The 25,651-nt window shown below is 44.2% G+C and overlaps 1 long non-coding RNA gene across 1 annotated transcript; it reads left to right on the forward strand.

Moving 5' to 3' along the window:
* Positions 1-684: 684 nt before the first annotated feature.
* LOC123456647 lies at positions 685-25,443 on the forward strand. Its single transcript, XR_006634608.1, has 5 exons — positions 685-700; positions 5,256-5,353; positions 8,141-8,277; positions 21,656-21,847; positions 24,526-25,443. It is a non-coding gene; the product is annotated as an uncharacterized LOC123456647 (long non-coding RNA).
* Positions 25,444-25,651: the final 208 nt, after the last annotated feature.

Below are 25,651 nucleotides of genomic sequence, written 5' to 3' on the forward strand. Positions count from 1 at the left end.
CCAGCAGTCCCGCGGTTCTTTGATCCAGACTGCCCCTTCTGTCTTCCATTGGCTCCTTAGGGTCCGACCTCATCTGTCACTCACTGCCCCTTCAGTCTTATATTGGACTCGTGGGGCCCGCCCTCACCTGTCACTCACTGAGTGATCTGCCTTCCATTGGCTCTGTAGGGTCTTCCCTCATCTGTCACTCACTGCCTCTTCTATCTTCCATTGGCTCTTTAGCGCCTGCTTCCATCGGTTACTCACTCCCTGTTCTGTCTTCCATTGGCTCCTTAAGCCCGCCCTCATATGTCACTCACTGTCCCTTTTGTCTTCCATGGGTTCCATTTGGTCTGATTCCATCTGTCACTCACTGACTCTTCTGTATTCCATTGGCTCCTGAGGACCCGCCCTCATCTGTCACTCACTGCCCTTTCTATCCTCTATTGGCTCCTTAGGGCCTATCCCCATCTGTCACTCACTGCCCCTTCTGTCTTCCATTGGCTCCATAGGGCCTACCCTCACCTGTCACTCAATGCCCCTCTAACCTGGGTCTTATTCCCCATCTTTCGTACTTCCAACGCCCCACCCAGTTTCCTGACCTCTGATTGGTTAGTCCACACTTAGTAAGTGCCCTTATTGGTTGATCATCACTCTGTGTTGGAATTAAAATTCTAGGTTCCTTTGTGGAGAGACCCTTCAAGATGGCGTCCTGTCTGAGGTAGGCTTCCTTTCTCTGTGAGGGACATTCAGAGAAGAGTGAAAGGGGGGACAGCTGGAAATTCTGGGAGTTTCTGTAGACCACCCACCCCTATCCAAACACGTGTGTCTTTTCTGTGCCTTCTGAGACCCCTGAATGCCCTTCGGTCGGTGAGTTGACGAAAGCCTTGTCTGGGAAGATCCGGAAGCCCAGACAAAATGGGAATCGTCTTGGGTCTACGAGACAGAGACCATACAATTTCTGTGGAAGCAAAACTCCTCCACGACCCAAACCCCCAAATCAGCCAGATGCCCCTATATTTGTTCAATTAGAGACAGTGTCACTTATATATTGCCTCTGCTGAGAGACTGCTTTACTACCCCTGTAGGATAACGTGACAATCTTCCGGGCTCCACAGACTTCTCAGTCTCTACTCCTCAAAATATTTCCAGTGCCTGCGCTTTTAGGACCCCCAAGTTGATGGGTCTTCGAATGCCCCATATTCCTGACAGTGAGTGAGGTCTGGTTTTGTAGTCTCCCAGATTCCGGCTCTCTTCCTCCACTCAAATAATTTCCAGATCAACCCAGCAATTGCCCTCCAATTCACTCGAATTAACCGATACCCACTTCAACAAAAGAGAACTTTTCTTGGCAACTAAACTTGATCCTTCCGAGACGCCATGCTCCCTGTGGCCTTCACCACCTCCCCCTTCACCCTGGAACACGTGCACTCAAAACTACACATTGGGAGTTAGGAGCGGCTCGGGAGCAAAACCTGCTGTTAGGAGTTGTATTGCCCAGTACCCACAAACAGCCTGATGCAGAAGGTGGCATTGTCTGCATTTCCTTGGCAGAAGCTAGAGGCCTCTGCACAGGTGTTGTCCGTCCCTCCCTCTTCCCCCCTCTCTACTAAATGAATATTTGTGAAAGTACATCCAAAAAGTAAAATGGGGGCTGCAGAGATGGCTTAGCAGTCAATGCCCTTGCCAGCAAAATCAAACAACCCAGGTTGGATTTACCAGTACCCACATAAAGCCAGATGCCATTGGTGGCACGTGCTTCCGGAGTTCATTTGGAGCAGTGGGAGGTCCTGGTGTGTCCTTTCTCATTCTTTCTTTCCATTTAGATAAATAGATAAGGAAATATAAAATGATAATCTTTTTTGGTTTATTTTTATTTATTTCAGAGTGGCAGACAGAGAGAGAAAGAGGCAGAGAGAGGGAAAGAATGGGCCTGCCAGGGCTTCCAGCCACTGCAAATGAACTCCAGATGCACACACTTGTGCATCTGGCTAACGTAGGTCCTGGGGAATCGAGTTTTGAACCGGTGTCCTTAGGCTTCACAGGCAAGCACTTAACCACTAAGCCATCTCTCCAGCCCTAAAATGATAATCTTAACAGTAGACTGAGGTAGGAGGATCCCTTGAACTAAGCAGATGGGGCTAGAAAGGTAACAAAGCAAGACTCAGTCTTCAAGGAAAATCAAACATTTACACATGTACTGATGACCATACATGGATTAAAATTTCACATTATACAAAGATATATATATATAAAACTTTCGTGTGTAAGTTAAAATTTTATTTTTGAAATAAATAAAAGGTTAAAATAGCTGCAGAAGAAGAAAACCTGAAAACGTTAATTTGAAACATATTTTAGGCCAGGCGTGGTGGAACATGCCTTTAATCCTAGCACTCAGGTGTCAGAGGTAGTAGAATTGCTGTGAGTTCGAGGCAAGCCTGTGCTACAGTGAGACCCTACCTTAAAAAAAAAAAAACATTTTAGGAGCTGGGGAGTTGGCTTAGTGATTAATGTTGCCTCCTTGCAAAGCTGTTGACCCACGTTCCATGTTCCATTCCCTAACACCCACGTAAAGCCACATGCAAAAAGGGCCACAAGCATTTGTTTGCAGCAGCAAGGTTACACACGCTCGCCACCTCCACACATACATACACACAAAGAAATATTTAAAAATATTTTAATTGTAAAGTTCATTGATTCTTTTTTTTTTTTTTTTTTTTGGTTTTTCGAGGTAGGGTCTCACTCTGGTCCAGGCTGACCTGGAATTAACTCTGTCATCTCAGGGTGGCCTTGAACTCATGGCAATCCTCCTACTTCTGCCTTCCAAGTGCTGGGATTAAAGGCGTGCACCACCACACCTTTGATTCATTGATTCTTTTTTTAAATATGTATTTTTAAAATGTTTTATTTAATTATTTGAGAGAGGGGGGGGGGGCAAATAGAGAGAATGGGTATGCCAGGGATTCCAGGCACAGCAAACGAACTCCAGATGTATGCGTCCCCCCTTGTGCATCTGGCTTATGTGGGTCCCGGGAAATCGAACCAGAGTACTTAGGCTTCTCAGAGAAATTCCTTAACCACGAAGCCATTTCCCCAACCCTCATTGATTCTTTTTATAAACATTGCATTAATTATTTGTGGGGCGGGGGAGAGGAAGGAAGGGAGATAGGGAGGGAGAGAATGGGCACATCAGGGCCTCTTGTCAATGCAAACCAACTCCAGATGCATGTGCCAGTTTGCACATCTGGCTTTGTGTGGGCACTGGGGAATACGACCAGGACTGACAGGCATTGCAAGTAAGCACCTTTAATTGTTGAGCCATGTCCCCAGTCCTTGTTCAGACTTAATTTTTGCTTAAGAAAAGTTTAATCTTTAAAAATGCACTATACACTTACTTCACTACTTCATGTACAAAGATTTTTTTTTACTTCTTTATAAGTGTTTTGAAACAGTCTCACAAAAGTAGCCCAGGCTGTGCTTCAACTCAACCACGTACCTGCTGTAGTTTTCTGAATGTTTGGATTATAGATCCATCACCAAGATGCATCTAAGTGAATCACCCAGCCTGACTTCCTATCAAGATATATATTTTTTTCTAGTATTTGTCCTTTTTTTGGTTATCAGCTCAGTTCCAGCAGGATTTTTCAGTGGACTTGCAGTCCAAGTATGTGGAGTCTTCAGCAATAGGGTCTTACCATCTGTTCCTGGTGGGAAACCAAGGGCCTCGGCAATGGCCTATAATGTTTTGGGGGCATCAGAGACCTCCCTGGCCAACAACTCACTAGAGGTATCCTATCCCTGGCACTGAAAATTTTCTAACAACGATCTATGGCTCCTGAGTGTTCCATTGTCCGAAACCGGAGGATTCCATATGATTGATTTGTATCCTCTTAGATTTTGATTAGCTCTCCCTCCACCTTTCCTTTACTCAATCTCCTCCCCTGACCTCACTTTTGTTTGCACAGGGGACAAAGATTAGCATCTCAGCAGTACACCCAAAGCCTCACTCATGGTGTCTTCCTCTAGCTTCACTGAAAACTGTAGATCTGTGACATGGCACTACACTCATTTGGTCACTTTCAGTCCATTTCAGAAAGTAGCAGAACAAGTTAGCAACATTAGGCACCTACTGCATACCCAGGGAGAGGCAGGAGCCTGTTGTCCTTATCCTCTCATGTGGCTTCCCCATCACAAGTAGAGATGTTCTCAAATTCCCAAATGCATTACACACATCCAGCAGCAGAGGAAGTCCTCAGATTGAGTGGCAGCTACCCTGTACTGTTACTTCTTCTCTGGGCCTTCTGGGATATTTCCCAATACTTCTCAGAGAAAATGGGCAAAGCGAGCTATTCAGAGAAAACTACTGTGTCTATATAAAAAGAAACTATACCATCATGACTCAATTAGGTAATAGGAAGTTCTGGATGCAGACAAGCCTGGGAATCTATGCAATGAGAACCCCCCACCCAATCCCTTTCCATGCTGTGACTTCTCAGTTTATAGCAAGTGTCTACCCCACCCCCTGTTCCTTTCATGCAGGGGAAATTCCAAGGCAGCTTCTGAGCAAGCTGCTCTTTTACGCCTTCTGCACAGGCTCATACCTGCAGCCTGCACATTTCCCTCCTGCAGCCCTTTGGACTGATGTCTCCATCCCCGCCATTTCTCCTTCCTTCCTCCTCAGGTCATCTGTTTTTGTGTTTATCAGGTGGTGTGCATGCATGTGTAAATGTGTGCTCGTGTGTGATCAGAAGTCAACACCAGGCTCTGCAGATGGCTCGGCAGTTAAAGTCACTTGCTTGCAAAGCATGATGGTCCTGGTTTCATTCCCTAGTACTCATATAAAGCCAGATGAACAAAGAGGTGTGTTTGTCTGAAGTTGGTCTGCAGTGGAAGAAGGCACTGGTGTGTCCATTCTCTCTCTCGCTCTATCTCTCACATAAGTAAAGTATTTGAGAAACTTTGTGAAAATCTTTAATAGAAAAAAGAAATTAACATCAGGTTTCTTCTTCAGTCACTCTCTACCTCATTTTCTGAGTCTAGGCCTCTCACTGAAGTTAAATCTAGATTAGCTGGCCATCAAACCCCAGGAAACCTTCTATCTCCACCTCCCCAACATATGGATTATAGACATGCTCTGCTGAACCAGCCTTTATGTGGTGCTGAGGATCTGAACTCAGGTCCTAAGGCTTGTATGACAAGCACTTTACCAACTAAGCCATCTTCACAGGCCTCCTTAAGTTATATTTTAAGGAACAAGTGTTTTTGCTTCTTTCTAGGCCTCAAAGATAACCTTCCAGTATTCATTCAGTCCAAGAAACAGGCCATAGAGCCGAAGGACAATGATTCTGATAAAGGCGATGGCTGTGACAATCAGGTGAGTGGAAAGGAAAGGGCTGTGAAGGATATAATTGAACTCAACCGCTTTCTAGTCTATATGCCCGGAGAACATGCACAAATGTCTCTTCCCTGCTATAGGTCAGAGCTGAGTGGGAAAGAGTTGATTCAGAAAGTTAAATACACACAAATCATACACAATTCTAAAACATGAAGAATAGAATGAGTACTCTCATGGATTACAAATAAATTGTAGATATTTAAACCCTTGAATTGATCAAGAAGGAAGGTGAGAACTGGTGAAGGCTGTGCAGACAGCTTCTGCTATGGTTGGTGTGCTTTGAATCACTAGTTGGGCAATGTTGAGACCCTAGTGGACTCAATGTCATTCTCCACTGATACACTTGAAATATGATTCTTGATTAGCGTGGATGATGGGATCCCTGCCTGCTGAGCTCTCTCCCTAACCTTGAAAGAGGTCTATTTTTAATGGGTATGTACTTCCTGATAAAAATAATTAACAAACAACAGGATAATGACAATTTTAACTGAATTGCAAGTTCTCCTAAAAGTACAGATTCAATTTTATAAGAGTGCATAAGTAAATGTAATAGATAGATTTTCCCATCTTTTTATCAAAAAAGATTAATTTGCAATCCCAACAAAAAAAATAGGTTTGATATGTTCACGGAGTTGATTATATGTTTATTTAGAGATGGTTTCTCTGTATCATCCCCCACTCTCCACTGCCTCCATGACTCCAGCACTTAGGCTGAGTCATTTGGAATAGAACCTAACCCCTTCCCTGAACCTTTCTAAAAGTTAAAAAGCGTCCGATGGTCTTTGGATTTCCAGAGTCAGTCTCACTCTCTTCTCTCCTCTCCCCCACCTCCCCCCTCGCCCCCTCCGCCTCCACCTCCTCTTCTTCTCTCTCTCTCTCTCTCTCTCTTTCTCTCCTTCCCCACTCTCTTGCTATGGGACTCATACATGCCATGCCCATCCTATGGTGTGGTACTTTTTGCAGTCATGTTTGCATTGCTTGCAGAATTCTCCTGACCAAGAGCAGTGTGTAGGGAAAAAAAAGGTTTATTTTGGCTTAAAGACTCGGGAAGCTCCATGAAGGCACTTAACACTTACCACTTGAGATTCACCTGTTGTATTTGTGCAATGATTTTATTTATTTATTTATTTATTTATTTATTTATTTATTTATTTATTTATTTATTTGAGAGCGACAGACACAGAGAGAAAGACAGATAGAGGGAGAGAGAGAGAATGGGCGCGCCAGGGCTTCCAGCCACTGCAAACGAACTCCAGACGCGTGCGCCCCCTTGTGTATCTGGCTAACGTGGGACCTGGGGAACCGAGCCTCGAACCGGGGTCCTTAGGCTTCACAGGCAAGAGCTTAACCACTAAGCCATCTCTCCAGCCCTGTGCAATGATTTTTAAGTGTCACTTATCTGTCAGTGTGCACAGTTCATATTTTCTACCAATCAATTTAATAATGGGGGGGAGGGTAAGAAAGTGTTATGGGATAGGCTTAGGTACTGATGAGGTTTAGTCCACATTTTATAAACCACCAAAAGGAGACTTATAAGTCAACACAACAAATAAATGTCGTTCTTCACCTGCTCCTCCTCCTTGAGTGGACACCATCCCTCAGCTCCAACATTCTTAACGCTACAGGAGCCTGGAATTGAGAAATAGTTATTAGCCAGGAAACCACTCTGACTTATCACTCTCATGTAGATGAGTCTCTGGAGAGGACTTTTGTCACGCTACTGAAAAATTGCCAGGTTATGTGCTTCAAATATAAAGGATGACAGCGCCTTGGTCACTCCAGGAATGTCAATATTGACAATAAGAGTTGTAGACTATAAAAGCTGTCTTGGCACTCATCTCCCCACTTCTCTTCTATTTTCTTTCTTTATCTTTCTCTTTTCTCCCTGTCTTTCTGCTTCTTTTCTGCTGTTCACTTTGACATTTACTATCCGTGGAAAAGTCCACAAACTTGTCGTGATGCCCAATATTTTCTAGAAGCCCTGCCTTTCACATGCTGTGCATTCTTCTAATGCTTTTCTTTCCCAAATCTTCGTATTTTTTTTCTGAGGTAGGGTCTCACTGCAGTTCAGGCTGACCAGAATTCACCATGTAATCAGCATGTAATTGAGGGTGACCTCGAACTCTTGGCAATCCTCCTACCTCAGCCTCCCTAGTGCCAGGATTAAAGGTGTGTGCCACCATGCCTGGCTTCAGATCCTTATTTTATAAAACACTGTCAATTGCATGGAGACTCTTGTTGCTTCCAAGAATGTCAGTCTGGATACAGCATGAAGGTAAGAGTTTTAGTTCTGGAGACACTGTTCATTTAGTGTATTACTTTCCTTTGGAAGCTTCTAGATTGTTCATCTTTATTTATTTATTTATTCATTTTTTAAATTGGCCAGGCCTGGTGGCACACGCCTTTATTTTTTTGTTGTTTATTTTTATTTATTTATGAGAGAGAGAGAGAGAGAGAGAGAGGGGGGCTGAGAGCAAGAGAGAGAATGGGCATGCCAGGGCTTCCAGCCACTGCAAACACCCCCTTTATGCATCTGGCTAACTTGGTCCTGGGGAATTGAGCCTCGAACCAGCGTCCTTAGGCTTCACAGGCAAGTGCTTAACCGCTAAGCCAACTCTCCAGCCCAAGATTTGTCATCTTTAAGTGCACATAGTATAATGATTTCTCAGAGGTGACATTACAGTGATACATGCAAAGATACTTTATGAACTCTAAAGAACTAGAGAAGTGTGACTGATGCCATTTATATGTGCCCGTCACATACAGAAGCCCCTGAAGAAACCAGCACAGGAAGAAAATAATGAAGATAAAGTGGCATATGTACATGATTCAGGACCAGTTGAGACAGATGCACCCCCTGGGAGGAGCAAGTGCCTTGGAAAAGCCCAGTGAGAATGTATCAGGTGAGTGCACATGATCAACGGAGCAATCCCTCTGGTTTCCTTAGCTATGGTCAAGGATACCATCTGAAAGCGTTACATGGATCCTGCTCAAGTCCAGGGCCTGACTGGGCCAAGGGGGTCATGCCTCAACAGCTATAATGCTAGACAGGAGTTCAAAATCACAGAATGACCTCTCCTCCATCTAAATGCCATGTCACATTGAGTATTGGACAAACCTTTCTAAATCATTGAGCTTAATATACCTGTACCATACTAAGGAATTGCTAGCATTAGAGTAAGTCTCCAAAGTCTCATATCATGAATGTAAATGACCTCCATGGGCTTGTTTGAACACTTGGTGACCAGCCAGTGGCACTACTTGGGAAAGTTATAGAACATTTTGCTGGTAGAACCTTGCTGCAAGAAGTATGGCCTTAAGGTTTTACAGCCTGGCCCTGCTTGCTTTCCACTATCTCTACTTCCTCCCTGATGATGTGACAGTGTGATCATGTGAACACTGCCTTCTTGTTTGTGGCATGCTTTCCCATGCATGTCATACAGTCCCCTTTGTAACTATATGCCAAACAAACCCTTTCCTAAGAGCATTGCTGTTATAAACCTGAACATGTGATGATAAAGGGTTTGGAACTGGTTTGATGGAGACGTGGAAGGTTTTGGAAATTTGGACTAGAGATGCCTTACAGTACTTTAAGCAGAGCTTAGTGGACCATTCTGGCTGGAGCTTGAAAGACCAAAGGGCTGAGAGAATGTGGCCTGTGGAAGTGTGGATCAGGAGCTTTCAAAGGAGAAAACGGGCTTTATCAGTAACTAGGCTAGGAACCATTCACATAATATTAAGTCAATAAACTGGCTGCAAAGGAAGAAGAAAATACAGATAGAAAGAAGGCAAGGAAGACACTACCTGCATTCTGAGAATGTGAATGAAGTTGAATTTAAAAGTAACAGACTTGGGCTGTGTAGCTGGCTCTGTTTTTGAAGGTGCTTACTTATAAAGCCTACTAGTCTGGGTTTGATTCCCCAGTACCCACATAAAGCCAGACACAAAGACCAGGCCTTGTTACCTGAGTGGCTTTGGGGTCCTACCTAAGATCAGTAACTCTCCTTGTTAGAGACCTTGAAGGCTTTCTTTGTTTTCCCACTCTCCACTGCCTCCATGACTGCAGCACTTAGGCTGAGTCACTTGGAATAGAACCTAACCCCTTCCCTGAACCTTTCTAAAAGTAAAAAGCATCCTATGGTCTTTGGATTTCCAGAGTCAGTCTCACTTTCTTTTCTTCTCTCCTCTCCCCTCCCCCCTCCCCCCCCTCCGCCTCCACTTCCTCTTCTTCTCTCTCTCTCTCTCTCTCTTTCTCTCCTTACCCACTCTCTTACTATGGGACTCATACATGCCATGCCCATCCTATGGTGTGGTACTTTTTTATTTATTTATTTATTTATTTATTTAGAGAGCGACAGGCACAGAGAGAAAGACAGGTAGAGGGTGAGAGAGAGAATGGGTGCGCCAGGGCTTCCAGCCTCTGCAAACGAACTCCAGACGCGTGCGTCCCCTTGTGCATCTGGCTAACGTGGGACCTGGGGAACCGAGCCTCGAACCGGGGTCCTAAGGCTTCACAGGCAAGAGCTTAACCACTAAGCCATCTCTCCAGCCCTGGTATAGTACTTTTTGCAGTCAAGTTTGCATTGCTCGCAGAATTCTCCTGACCAAGAGCAGTGTGTAGGGAAAAAAAAAAGGTTTATTTTGGCTTAAAGACTCGGGAAGCTCCATGAAGGCAGGAGAAAACGATAGCATGAGCAGTGTGTGGATATCACCTCCTGGCCAACATCGGGTGGACAAGAGCAACAGGAGGTGTTCCAAACACTAGCAAGGGGAAACTGCCTATAATACCTATAAGACCACCCCAACAATATACTGCCTTCAAGAGGTGTTAATTCCCAAATCTCCATCAGCTGGGAACCTAGCATTCAGAACACTCAAATTTATGGGGGACAGCTGAATCAAACCACCACAGTACTATAACTCTCCTAATTTGGGGGCTGGAGGGATTACTCAGTTGTTAATGCCAGATGCTTGTAAATCCTGAGTGCCTTGGTTCAATTCCCTAATACTCATGTAAAGGCAGATCCACAGAATAGTGCATGCAACTGCAGTTCATTCATACTGGCAAGAGGCCCTAGTGATCATACTGTCTCTCTCTCTCTCTTTCTCTCTACTTGACTTTGTTGGAAAACAAGTAAGTAAAATAATGATGATCATAATAATAAATGTAATAAGCTAATGTGTTTGGGGGAGAAAAATTTCAAGACAGACAACCATTGAATTTGTGGCATTGGTTTCTACTTGCTACCCTGATTTAGATTTACACTGCAGGGAAATATAGAAGAAAAAGGTATAAAAAATATAAAGTTTGACACAAAAGAAATGTGAATAAATTTAAAGTACCAGGCACAAAAACTGAAGCCTCTGCAGATGTAATTGTTGAAGACATTTTCCCACCGTTAAAGATAAGACAACATCACCAGTTAAGGCCCTTGCCTGCAAAGCCTAATAACCTGAGTTCAATTCCCCAGTACTCAGAGAAAGCTAGATGCACAAACTGGTACACACACGTGGAATTTCTTTGCAGTGGCTGGTGTGACCTTTTCCTTTGCCTTTCTCTCTTCTATCTCTCTCTGCTTGCAAATATATAGATGTAGCCGGGTGTGGTGGCACATGCCTTTAATCCAAAAACTAGGGAGGCAGAGGTAGGAGGACCCAACCACACTCCTCCTTCAGCACGGGTCCTACTTCCAACCTGCCATCATCTGGAAACCTAACCTTCTGAACTCATGGGTTTATGGGAAACACGTAATTCAAACCAGTGCCACTACATGTTGGAAGTACATAATTGAAGAGACTGCCTTGAGTCTTCAATGAGACTTTGAACTATTGAACAGAGTTTGAACTGGTAAAGACTATGGAAAACTGTCTTTTTTTTTCTTTCTTTTTTTTTTTTTTTTTTTGAGGTAGGGTTTCACTCTAGCTGAGGCTGACCTGGAATTCACTATGTATGTAACAGAAGGCTTAGGACACTCTAAGAACAATGTTGGTGGAGTGCTTGACACACAGAAAGACTAGTGAAAACCAGAGTGCATGGCACTCAATAGCAATGCTTCTGGAGTGCAAGGCACCTTGTAAGAACAATGCTTGCAAAGTGACATACAATAATAACAAGAGTGACAGAGTAAGAATGATGGTAACAATGTGGTTCACACATAACAAGATAAGATTTCATAGTGTACTTGGCATGTAGTAAGGTCCCTGGTGCTTGTGGTGAACTTTTCTTTTTATTTAAAATACACTTGATTTTAGCATTTTTCCCCCCATGGTTAATATCCGCCAAGTTCTTCTCTTTAACATCACTGCATTTTTCCTGTCTGGGGCTGAGAAAATGAGAGAAGAAAAAGAAGTACAATGAGTTCCCATGCCTGTTCACTCAGTCGCCAGCTCATCCAGGAGCCCTTGCAAAGCCTGGCCACTCCCCTTCTGCCCGACCTCAGGACCTCTGGTCCTCCAAGCAAACCCATCCCTCAGGCCACATGCATCACATCACCTGGCCTCTGAACTCTCAGGCCAGAGATTGGTGTACCCTAATATTCAGTGCTGACCTGGGGTTTGGGAGCTCACAGCATCTCAGGTAGGGAAGGTATTTCAGAGTTGAAAGTTGTCCCCCCAAAATTAAAAATGCATTTGGAGGTACAAGTGGCAACATGAGATCTCAATACCCTATCAGGCAGTCATATGTTCAGGAGAAGTGTCAAAGGACTACATACAGCTCTAATCTTCCTCTTCTTCCGGGTCGCTGATCTCTTCATATGACACCCGCTGCTTCCTTTCACGAAGCCTGTTGCTCCAAACACTATCATGGCTCTTGGTGGATCCTGATGTGGGAAAGGATAGCCAATGAGAACTAGGTAGGCAGTGTGGGATTAGCCCTGTTTTGTCCAGAAAATCAGAGGGCCCTTCTTCCCACATATCCATGGATCTTCTCCATGCATTAGTTTGACCTTTTCTGGCTAAAGAGAGACTGAAATATTAGACCAACAGCACGATTGCCTGAACGCCTGCTCAATGTTTACCTTCTGGTTTCTCCCACCCACCGTCCCAGTGTAGCTTTTCCCCTCTGCCCTACTAGAACACTTCCCTGCTTGTATTTCATTCAGCATGCATTTGTGAATGGCATATGGTTTGGAAGACATTGAGAAGAATAAGATAAATTCCAGGTTATCCTGGGCATAGAGTTATGTGAACAAATTTCAGGTGGTAAGGCCATGAATATTTTTTGTAGAGTATAGAAACAATTAGGAATAGTGATTGTCTTGATGACATTTGTGGAGTAAGGATGTGAACCTCATAGTATTTAAAATGTCCTGCTATCTTTCAGACATAGGCTGAGTCCAGTTGTGTTTGTGAGGTGCTGTTCTTACCTCTCAGCTATTGCGGGGTGAGCTCCTCAGCCCTGTCATGTCAGGCCTGGGCAGGCCCAAGATTGTATTTCTGGCTATAATTTCTGGTGACCTTGGCATGATCACATTATGTAACTGACCTTGGCTGCTAGCCATCTTTGCTAGGGTGAGTGTGATGGGGCACCACACACAACATGTCATAGGAGAGTCATAATAAAGGTGTGACTACTCTGACTGCTCAGCATGGAGCATTTTTCCTGTGTGAAATCTCAAGCACTTGGCCCTCCCTTGCCTTGAAGGGCTGCTTCCCCATCATTTCCTCTCACCTGGTGCCTCCTTTTTGAGCTTCTTAGGGAAATGGAATTTTATGAGTCTTACAGGATGCTGTCCACGTTGTTCTGCATCCTGATTATCTGGAATGCTCCTTGGGTTCCTTTTTGCACTAGTTTCCTCCATCTGCAAATTTTAACTATTAATAGCATAAGTAAATGCTCTCAAGAGCCATTTTGTAGTGTTGTACAAATTAGCAGGCATTGACCCATACAATTTTTACTTTTTCTCATCAGTGTTGAGTGATCATTTTATCTTCTGCATTTAAATGAAGAGGAATCTGGTACCTTAGTGGGCAAAGAATTGCCTTAAACGTTTCTAAGACGAGAATGTTTGTCTTATTTTCTGTCCACACCAGCATGTGTGCAAGAAGAAAAATATATATTCAATTGGAAGTGTGATATGACGAAGATTTGAGGAAGACAAACAATCAAGGAATGCACAAAGTCTGAAAGGCAGGGCTTCTATAAAATATTGGCATCACACATAAGCTCATGGATAGTTATATGAAAAGTATTCATCACAGTGAATAGAGAGGAAAACCATTGCTGGACCAGGGCGATGTGGGGAGGTGAACGTAGGGAAAGAAGATTATAATGAGCCCCAGAAATTGCTCTGGGTATCAGGAAAGCAGTATGAGATGTAGCATCCCACCACATGTCTGGTGAGAACATGAGTGTGGAATTGGACACGATGGTACCTGTAACAAGTCTGCTTGTATCAGGGGAGTCATTTACCACTTATCTTACATTGCTGTTCATTCAGCTTTCCCATTCATGGACTAGAGAATTTGTCGACAACTAGCTAAAAGCAAGTACTGCTTGAGGTTGTAAATGCTCTAAGTTCACTTGTTTTGTGTATATCTAGTTTAGGAGGCAAGTTTCCCAGTGTACCCCAGGAAGCTCTCATGATTTTACAGAGGGCCTGACATGAGAGGCATTCTCCAACACACCCATTGCACTGGGCTTATAATAAAAATGAGTACCTTCTCTGATGCTCTTTCTTTGAAGTTGATCCTCACCCATATTCTCTCCACTAATTCAGAAAGGAACTCCCAGATTCCTTTGCTCTCTAAACTAGTGTGGAAGTGTGCAGCCATGGAAGCACTCCTTGAATAAACAGCCAAATGCCTCTGGGCTGGGACTGGGTTTCAGGTGTAGACAAAGCCCTAAAGGACATCAAAATGCGAGGGGTCCACAGTGGAAACCATGTCCTTTCTACCCTGAGATTGATGGATTCCCAGAACAAAAGCCAGCTGGTGCTTCCTGTTTGGAGACTTGGAGTCACACTGGAGGTATCAGCAGGCTCAGTGGGGAATGTTTCAGGGCTCATGAGCTGGACTTCAGGGACCAGTGAAGACATGAAGGAATTGAACTGATCTGATCTGTACACTAGACAATCATTGAAACTGCTCCCTTGGCCCATAATTAACATGCTTGCATACAATGACCTTATTTTCATTTACAATAATTTAATACTTATAGCACATTCATTGATATTTGGTCTCAATGAACTGATATTTAATATTTAATCCCAGCACTGGGGAGGCAGAGGTGGAAGGACTGCTGTTCTGTCAAGGCCAGTCTGGGACTACAGAATATATTCTAATTGGTCCTGGACTAGAGTGAGACCCTACCTTGAAAAAAAAAGAGGCGGAGGAGTGTCAGGGGGGAGTCTGGAAGGGGAGAGGGGAGGAGGAGGAGAAGGAAGTAGAGGAAGAGGGGAATGGGAGGGTGAGGAGGAAGGAGGGGAGGAGAAGGGAAAGGGGAGAAATAAGTGGAAGGACGGGAGGGAAAGGGAGGAGGAAGAGAAGGAGAAGGAGCAGGAGTAGGAGAAGTTGATGGAGAAGAAGGAGAAAAAAATCAGAAGAAGTAAGGATGATTGGCCTACTTTTCCAGGCCTGTAATCAGAAAATTGAGAGGCTGACACAGAAGGATAACATGTTCAAGGCTAACTTGAGATACAGACTGAGGTCAAGGAAATGTAGAGCCTATTTCAAAATAAAATTGGAAATAAAATGGCTTGGGCAGTAAATTTGTGATAGATCATTTGCCTAGTATTCTGGAAGACAATGGTTCCATCCCCAGAACTGGGAAAAGAAAAAGTTGAAGACAGGAGGTTGAAGGCTTCAAACACTGAAACATGATGTGCAAGGACAGAGAAGGACCAATTACTCTGATTTGATGCGGACACATTACATACACAGCTTTACCTTTCACACTATATCCTATGAACGAACACACATGGATATTATATGTCTACTGAATTTAAAACCTGGGAAAAAGCCACAACAGCTTCTTCTTAGCATAAGGGATTCAGTGGAAGGGGGATTTGGGAAGGGAGAAGGGAGGGTGGTGAGAGGGGATTATGATCTTGACGTTTGTCTGTTTGTGTGAACGATGGCTGATGGGTTTGGGTGACTGAGGATACGTGACTGTGCTGGGCTGCAGAGTGGTGGGGTCTGCTAAGTTGCATGAATTTGGGAGGAGCTAAAATACTAACTTGGGAATTTTTTGTGTGAAGGGAACTAGAGTCACCGAGACTGTAGGACAAGCTATCACTCATGTTGAAGGAATGTGGGGTGTTTCAATGTATACCAAATTGTTGCTCCCCAATATGAAGGCTAAAAGGAATACTTCAGTGAGTAGGCAATAAATGGTCTCTATGGCTAAGTAGTATGCTCCTTTACACCAGAAGAAATAGAAAAGTAATCCCTTAGGCAGAGACTATTTGGCATTATCCCTAGCTTAGAGACCCTCTCAAGCATCTGGATTACTTGGAGTTTTAGTACGCTAAGAGGAGTATTGTTTCCCTCAGAAATAATGGTGTAGCTGTCTCTGAGACTTAGTATATTTGTAGCTTTGTCTGGGCTCTAAGGAGATCATCCCACAAACCTTTCTATCAACTCTCAGTCCTAAGGGTATCGAGGACCTCAGAAGACACAGGTACTTGGATGATCCTGAGAGGCTCCCAGCTTTTCTAGCTGCCCCAATTTAAGCTTTCCAGGAAGTAATTTAGAGAGAACCTACCTGAGAAATATATCACTAGGAAGATCCTGTTCAACTCCGCTAGGACGTCTCCAAGTGAGTGAAGTCGGGCAGCGCCGGTGAACAAGTCAGGAAAGTGGGTGGAGCCAGTGAGATAATAATGCCCTGTAGGTTCCAAAGGAAAGTACATCACAAAGCAGGCGCGGGCCCTGAGTAGTCCCACCCAAAGTTGCATCTTTGCTCCCTGTATTTGTGTACTCCAGGATCCGCTGACCTGTTGAGGGGCAAGCTGAGGGTTTTATAGTCAGACTCCATCATTGGACCAACTGCTGTGCAGCAATTCATCTAAATATATAACGTATGTGCTGCAGCTCCCCATCTCCAACCCTTCTCATTTGATGATTGTGTTTCCATGTATATGTGCAGTTCTACACTTACAGATTTCTGCCTTATTTGGTCGAGACAGAGTGAAACCGAGAGTTCATGCTGTTTTGTTTTGGTGATAGGTAGGGTCTCATTCTACCTCAGGTTGACCTGAAACTTACTCTGTAGCTCCAGCCTGGCCCCTAACTCACTGTGATACTCCTTTCTAAACCTCACCAGTGCTGGGATTAAAGGCATACACCATCACAGCCATCTTTTTTTAAAAAATTAGAATCTTATTTTTTTTTTAAATTTCAGTCAGGGTCTCACTGGAGCCTAGGCTGCCTGGAATTCACTCTGTAGCTCCTGACTGGCTCAAACTCATGGAGATCCTCCTTCTTCGAGAGGATGGGACTAAAGGTGTGTGCCAACAAGCCCAGCATGCTGGGTTTTATTTTATATCTTCACACCACATACCTCATGTTACAAGCATAAATAACCTCCTTAGAGGGTTTTATGTGGGTGCTTGGGAGTTGAACATAGGTCCTCCAGCTTGTGTAGCAAGTATTGTGATACCATCTAGGGGTGTTGGATTCATTTTTTTATGCCAATTGAAGTAAGAAGCAGAGCAGGAGAGATGGCTTAGCGGTTAAGGTGCTGGCTCACAAATTCAAAGAATCCAATTTCAATTCTCCAGGACCCATCGAAAGTGAGATGCACAAGATGAACCGTGTGTATGGAATTCACTTGCAGTACCTGATAGCCCTGGTGTGCCCATTTTTCCCTCCCTCCCTCTTTTATACCCTCTGTCTCTCAAATAAATGAATTAAATATTTTAAAAAAAAGATTTAAGAAGCAGTAAAAAGCTGCCGATGAACCGAACAAACCACAGTTCTAACTAACTCTTCTTTTAATAGTTTTTAATTTTAATTTATTTGAGAGTGAGAAAGAGGAAAGGAGGGAATGAGAGAGAGAGAAACAATGAGAGAGAGAGAGACTGTGCTTGCTAGGGCCTCTATCCAATGCCAATGGAATCTAGACACATGTGCCACCTTGTACATCTGGTTTACCCAGGTTCTTAGGTCTTTTAGCTTTGCACACAAACACCTTAACCACTAAGCCATCTCTTCAGCCCTGAAACTAGCTCTTTACATGCCTTCATGCCTTAAGGTGGTACTAAATGTTCCCTGCCCAGCGATACCTCCACCTGGAGGCTGGTGGAGTCTTTAGTAGGACACATAGTCAAAAATCCCTGAGAGACCTGGAGAGATGGCTTGGTGGTTAAAGAGTTTGCCTGCAAAACCAAAGGACCCAAGTTTGATTCCCCTGGACCCATATAAGCCAGATGCACAAGGTGCCGCTTGTGTCTGGAGTTCGTTTGCAGGGCCTGAACGCTCTGGAACACCCATTCTTTCCCTCTCTCTCTCTCTCCCTCCCTCCCTTTTTCTCTCATAAATAAATAAAATTTTAAAATAAATCCTTGAGACACTCTTTTTTGGCTTTTTTTTTTTTCCTCCTGAACTTTTAGGTCCCTGCTCTGGTGAGCCCACTCCTATCTTGGCCCTGCTGAGATGAGATAGGGGGAGGAGTCCTACTCCCATGGGGGCTCTCTACCCCCTTCTGCCATCCACGTGGCAGGAGATTCCAGGTCAGCTTGAGCTAGAATGAGACCCTACCTCAAAAAAAGGAACTCCGTTTGATTCCCTAGGACCCACAAAAGCAAGATGCACAAGGTGGCACATGTGTCTGCAGTTTGTTTGCAATGGCTGAAGGCCCTGGCATGTCCATTCTCTGTCTCTCTTTCTCTCAATCTCTCTCTCTCAAATATATAAATAAAACATTTAAAAAATTAATTATTTTTTTCACTGGAGAAAGAAAGACATGGGGCACATAGGAAAAGAGAATGGGCATGACAGGGACTCTAGCTTCTGTAAATGACCTCCAGACACATTCACAACCTTAAGTATCTGCCCTACATGGGTATTGAGGAATCAAACCTGGGTCCATAAGCTTCACAGGCTTAAATGCTTAGCCATCCCTCCAGCCCGCAACGTTCTTTACTTGTTATTGAGATGTGGGTTCTCATTGTTGCTTGTATACTGAGTTCTGATCAGGCCAGCTGTGGTGATAGCCTATCATCAAAAAGCCAAAAAAAAAAAAAACCTACTGAACCAAGATATATATTCAATCATGGCTGCAAAAAACTGTATTCCTTGCATACATGGGATTCTAAGAAAGGTTAAGTAGAAATTTGGAAAAACTCTTTGCTCCCAAAAGTTACTTGGGTCCGGGGCTCCACGTGTTTCTCACCACTCACTGCGGAAAGTTAAGTGTGAAGAGGGGGGATGAGGGGAACATGGACATGAAAAAGAGGATCCACCTGGAGCTGAGGAACCAACTCCCGGGATCTGTTCAAGAACATGTCTTGGACAACTGTAAATCAAATGATGGAAAAATTGAGGGGTTAACATCTGAATATGTGAAGTTAAAGGTCCTCTTAACCTAGGTCTTTGTCAGCATGACTTCAAGCTGAGTCATGCTTTGGGGTACCTTCTCACGTTGATTGCATATGAGGTTTTTCTTTGATCTCTGAGTTCTTCACTATTTCTTGATCCTCTCTGGTCTTTGCTTGAAGGGGCTTCTAGCTCCCATCTTACACGTGTGTGTGTGTGTGTGTGTGTGTGTGTGTTTTGTGAGAATTGAACCCAGACCAGCAGACATTGCAAGCCAGCACTTTAAGTACTCAGCCATCTCTCCTGCCATCTACTTTGGCTTTAGGTTTTGTCTGCCACCCAGAGAAATTACCCATCTACACAGAGCTGTGCCAGTGAGTGGGCAAGAAAGGGGTGTGTGTGAGCAGGCCTGGAATTCACTATGTAATCTCAGGTTGACCTCGAATTCATACTGATGCTCCTACCTGTGCCTCCAGAGTGCTGAATTAAAGGCATGTGCCACCACTCCAGGCTCTCTCAGAATATTGAGTGCCTACTATGTTCTAGGCATTTGCTTATTATTTCTTTTTTAATTTTGTTTATAATTTTTCCAAGTTTATATATTTATATAATGTATTTTAATTATATTCAACCCCACTACTTTCTCTTTTCCCACCTCATTCCCACTTGCCCCCACTTGCCCCTCCTTCATCCTCATGACCCCATGGGGTCTCCATGCAGGCATCCAGCAAACCTGCTTTAAACTGCTCATGGCCATTCCCAAAACACAAGACCGTGTTGCAAACTCAATGATCTTCTGTTCACTGCATTTGTTATACTCCACAATACCAAGTAGGGTGACAATTTATTGATCCAGGGAGGAATAAAGCAGACTTTTAAGAACAGGACCCTTGGGCTGGAGAGATGGCTTAGCGGTTAAGCGCTTGCCTGTGAAGCCTAAGGACCCCGGTTCGAGGCTCGGTTCCCCAGGTCCCACGTTAGCCAGGGAGTGATGTCCCCACTGTGCTCATGCCATTGTTTCTCCCTATAATTGTGGAGCTTCCCCTTGAGTCTGTAAGAAAAAGTAAATATATTTTTCCCACAAGCTGTTCTTGGTCAGATGATTTCTGCCAGCAACAGAAACCTCACTACAACACAGAGTATATAAAATGTCATGTGAGAAGGCTTGTCTGTGCCAGGCTAAGATTTCCTGTCTAGGCCTGATTTTACCTCATGGGACTGAAGCTTTAGGGACAGAGAGAATTCACCTGATTCTCTTCTTCTCACTTCCTAAGACCCTGAAACATTTGAGAACCTTCCTGGAGGTCATTGTAGACTGTAGGATCTGTATACCAGATATGTTGGTGTGAATGTAAATAGACATCCCCTGTAGGCTCAGGGATTTAAAAAAATATTTAGATAGATTTATTGGATTAAGGAAAGGAAAGAAGACAAAGTATAGAGATCTCCTGCCACGTGGAAGGCAGAAGGGGGTAGAGAGCCCCCATGGGACTAGGAGTCCCCCTGCATCAGCTCAGCAGGGCCAAGATGGGGGGTGGTACCCGAGCAAGGACCTGGAGGTTGAGGAGACATGAAAAGTTGAAAAAGCCACGTGTGGTGGCTCAAACCTTTAATCCCAGCACATGGGAGGCAGAGGTAAGAGGATTGCCCTGGAGTGCCTCAGGGATTCATCTTTATACTTTATTTATTTATTTATTTATTTATTTATTTATGAGAGAGAGAAAGAAGGAGGGGGGAAGAAGGGAGAGAATGGGTGTTCCAGGGCCTTTAGCCCCTGCAAATAAAGTCCAGGTTCATGCGCCACCTTGTGTATCTTGCTTATGTGGGTTGTGAGGAATCAAACCTGGATCCTTTGGCTTTTCAGGCAAATGCCTTAACCATTTAGATACTCTCTAGCACTCTCAAGGATTGTCCTACTTAAGATTCCAATAGCCTGAAGGTAGAGGTATCACTGTGGGGAAAGGGAATATTTCAGTACCACCCTAAGGCATGAAGGCATGTAAAGAGTTAGATTCAGGGCTGGAGATATGGCTTAGTGGTTATGGTGTTTGCCTGGAAAGCCAAATTGCCTTGGTTCAATTCCCCCAGGGACACACATAAACCGGATACACAAGGTGTCACATGTGTGTGGAGTTTGTTTGCAGTGGCTGGAGGCCCTGGCCTGCTCAGTCTCTCTCTCTCTCTCTCTCTCTCCATTTCTCCTTCTTTCTCTCTCTCAAATAAATATTTAAAAAAGTATTAAAATAAGAGTTAGTTAGAACTCTGTTTTTTTAATTTTTTTTCTTTTCAGTTTGTTGGTTGTTTGGTCGGGTCTCTCTGCTATGATCTATGGAAAGGAGCCAGCTTCTTCTGCTATCGATTGTGTTTCCCTTGAATTCTGTAAGTCTGAAATAAACTAGTGTTAGTGTTTCACTCCTTGGGAATCACAGAAGCTCACCTTGCCCACTATTCTGTACTAAACAGCCATCACTTGTGACCTGAGATGTTTTTTTTCTTTTCTTGCCTTTGTCTACATGAGCAGTGAAAGTTCTGTTCAGCCTCATGGTGCAGGGAGCTGCATCAGTGTTGTGTGTACATCCAGCCTAATACCTGGCAGCTTCCTCCTTCTCTTTTAACTCTCCCTATTTCCTCTGGATTGTGTGAGCTGAGCAGCTCATTTGTGAAGACTGAGGCCTTCCAGCCAAGGCTACACTCTGGTGGATGTCCAAAATTCCTCTCTGAGCTGAGATGAATCGCTAACATTCCTCTGTGTAATCCACCAGGTCTGATTGTATTCTCCCTTTTCCTTGCCTCTTCCCACAGACTTTTGAAATCAGATGGAGGCCACTCACCGCTGTGTGAGCATCTATATCCACACCCTCATCACATTACAGCCCTCAGGACAACATCCTCACTGTCAGTCTGTGGTGGAGGCACCCTGTCTCAACCTTAGAAACGCTGGGAAGTTCTGACTTTTCAGTGTGTGGACAATCAGAGGCTTGCAGAGCCTCCCAGGTAATGCTCCACCAGTCATTCCAAGCATTACTATTGCAATGATTCTCTTTCCTCATCCTTGGGGTTTTTGCATTCCCTAATCCAGGGAGGTCTCCTTAATTTATCCTATCATTTAGTACAGAGCCCCCGAAAAATAAACTGTTCTATCATCCCAAACTTTCTTGCTATTGCCAAGCCCTCCACGCTCCTTTCCTCCATCCAATCGTCCTTTTTTTAATAATGTTTCTCTGTATTTGATATCAAAGATACCTTGTTTACTATCCCCCTACACACTACATCAAGACCACTCCTCGCCTTCTCCTGGAAAGATGTAAGGTGTTACTTACAGGCCCAATGACTGACCTGGACAGTCCTGCCCCAAAGTCTTAGAGATAGCCCTCGCATTTTTGGCCAGACCTTACAATGGGACCTGGCAACTTTACACCTCAGACCTAGTTTTCTGCTGCAATATGTAGATGATCTCCTACTATGAAGCCCCTCTGGGGATTTCAACTTAGTACACGCCACCACACCTCTCAATTTCTGGGCCTCTTGGGGACATAGAGGTTCCAACAATAAGACCCAAATCTGTAAAACCTCTGTTATCTACCTCAGTCTTTCACTTTCCAGGAAGGAAACACTATTCCTCCCACCAGAATCAAAGATCTCATTAATTATTCCTTACCCCACACTAAATGTGAACTGCTTGCATTGCTTGATTTGAATTAATTTTTCTGCATCTGGATTTCAAATTTCTCTCTCACAACCCACCCCATATATGAGGGCACAAAGGGGTGCCTTGATGAGCCACTCCCATCCGCCATGTCTCTCCAGGCCCCCATAGACCTCCCAAACGATCTTTATCCACAGTCACCAACATCTCCCTACCTGACACTAACAATCCTTTTTTTTCTTTTTCTTTTTTTTTCTTTTTTTGAAGGTAGGGTAGCTCAGGCTGACCTGGAATAAACTATGCAGTCTCTGGGTGGCCTTGAACTCATGGTGATCCTCCTACCTCAGCCTCTTGAGTGCTGGGTTTACAGGCATGCACCACCATGCCCAGCCCCCATTTTTTCTTCTCTTACATGTCAACTAGGAACAAGCTGTAGTCATTCTCTTCCAGAAAGGAGGTGACACTTTTCACCCCCTAGTTTGCCTCTCCAAACAATTAGATATGGTAGCACGGGGATGGCCCTCTTGTCTCCAGAAACTTGCAGAAGTGGCCTCCTTGTCCCTGAAGCTAACGAAATATCCCCATGCAGCCCTCTCCATATCTCACTCTTTAAAGGACTCCTGAGTCATCCAGCATTTCTCTCTCTCCCCCCTTCCCTCACCCAGACTCTCCATGCTCAAAGTCTTGATCCCAATCTACTCTTTGAACCATCAACCCTTCTAAATTCTGCTAGTCTCCTACCTGCCACAAGCTCCTCTACGCCATTTGATAGTCCCATTCATATCTACACAGATATTCTAAACTTCTCTCTGAACACTTCCACATATATTCATGACTCCCCCTTCCCAATGCCAACCAGAGCACTCTTTGAAACAGGCTAACACTCTCCTCCATTCTCCTGGAATCATACCTGTATTCTTAGCCCATAATACAACTCACAGAACTTCTAACTCACCCGCTAAGGAATCTCCCTGTTCCACCCAGCTGACGACACTTTACCTTCTTTTCTTCAGAGCTCATACAACCTCACTGCTGATGACAAACATTTCCTCCAAGTACTAACCACTTGCTGTACTTGTCAGAAGACTAATACTCACTCTAACATACATCCACCCCAATCCCAACCCATCAAATGAGGGAGTGGGGAGCCTCTCCTGACATAGATTGGCAAACAGACTGTACTCATGTGCCCTCTGTCAAATGTCTCTGATAACTTTTGGTCTCTATTGATAGCTTTTCAGCGTGGATAAAAGCTTTCCTATGACTCACAAGAGGGTCTAAACAGTCGCTAGACTTCTCCTTACTGAACTGATTCCCCGATTGGCTTTACCCTCCTCTCTACAATCTGGTAATGGGACAGATTTTATTTCTGCTGTCACCCAACATATAGCCACAGCCCTTCATATACCCTGGAGCTTTCATACTCCCTACTATACCCAGTCCTCTGGGAAAGTTGAAGGGGCCAATCATTCTCTCAAAGGGATTCTGACTAAACTAACTCTAGAACTAAACTTAGATTGGATCAAGCTCCTAACCTTAGCTCTTGCCCCTCTCTGTGGCCTCCCCTGTAAATGAACTAACATCAGCCCAGTTGAACGAGAGTATGGCTGATCTGTCACCCAACCCTGGGCTTTATCCCACTGATTCTAATCAGATCCCTATTCTTTCCCAAGGTTTTCTGTCTTTTCTTAGAGTAGAGCTATGGAAGACTGCTGATTCAAATCGCCCCATACCTGTTCCTAATCCCTCTATGCCCTCTCTCCACATTGGGGAATAAATTTATATTTCTCCCAAGACCCACTTTTCCTTGCAAACTAAATGGCAAGGAATTCATAAGGTCATATTGCTCACACCCACAGCCGCCAAACTCCAAAATCTTGCTCCTTCGTTTTATCTTGCCTCAAAAATGCACCTCCATCCTACTCTTCTACCCTCCTAAATTCCAGCAAACTCAAAATCTCTCAGTTCCCATCAATTCCTGAAGAGACAACTGAGACCACAATTAACCTTATACTTCCTTTTCCAGATCCAGGAAAGGACCCTGAGCCTTCATCAATTTCGCCTTTTCCTGACTGACCTGCTAGAGGACATATGGTGAATGCCACGGCTGATCTGCACTTTTGACCAGCTGCTCGAGGCCACTGAGATCCTTTGGTTACAGGGCACTTTTATGTCTTTTCAACCCCATCAGATAGAGTTCTTCACCCTCGCCCTTCATTTTGTCCTTCTCGGGGAGAGCTCATGCTCTGCCCCATCCTCCTGCTCATCCTTGCCCTCATCACAGCTGCATTCCTTAGCAATGGACTAGTCACAGCCTTACCCCCTACCTAGCTGTTCTCACACTGAAAAGACAGCGCTCACTCTCCTATTATGGTCACAGTTCATCATCATCATAATCAAGAAGGGTCACCCCTGTTTCTACTCCCCCTACTCTTTCTACCACACTCTATCCACGTCCAACTCTTCCCAAAGATGAAAAGTCAAGTGTACGCTACCTGACACATGTGTCCCCTCTTTGTCCCCAATTGGACCTGCCACCGCAGGATCCCCCTTAATGCCAAATTGTACCTTTTCATGTCCTAGCACCATAATTGCCCTATTTGATGATGTAAAAATAATCAAGAAATGTTTTGCCAAGCTGTCATGCAGGTACAATGGAAAAATTTCACAGATCAATCTAAAAGAGATAACATAAACTATGGTTTCTATAAAACTCCTGATCACCCTCAAGAGTCAAGGTTGTGTTCTTGCATTAAACTTAAAAAATGAGTCCCCCCGATACTATTTATTACCATTGCCCAGTCAGTCACCAACTCTTCCAACTGCCCTGCAAAGCCTGTATGCTCCCCTTTTCCCCACTTCAGGATTTCTGCTCCTCCAACCAGACCCTCTGCTCAGGTCACCCTGACCACTTCAACCGAGCCTCAGTACTTCCATGCCAGAGGGAGCTGTAGCCCGCACACTGAGAGCTTACCTGAGGATTGGGAGCCCATAGAATCCTGGTTAGGAAGGGTCTGCCTTATATAGAACAGAGAATGGAGAAAGCATGAGGCATTTCATTTGGCTTTAATGCTGTACCCAAAGGATTAAATTATCAGAATTATCAGAAAAGTTGAGGGCTTATGCCTCCCATGTGCCCATGGTCCAGTTTC

The sequence above is a fragment of the Jaculus jaculus genome, chromosome X (assembly GCF_020740685.1).
Source record: "Jaculus jaculus isolate mJacJac1 chromosome X, mJacJac1.mat.Y.cur, whole genome shotgun sequence".
In the NCBI taxonomy this organism is placed as follows: Eukaryota; Metazoa; Chordata; class Mammalia; order Rodentia; family Dipodidae; genus Jaculus; species Jaculus jaculus.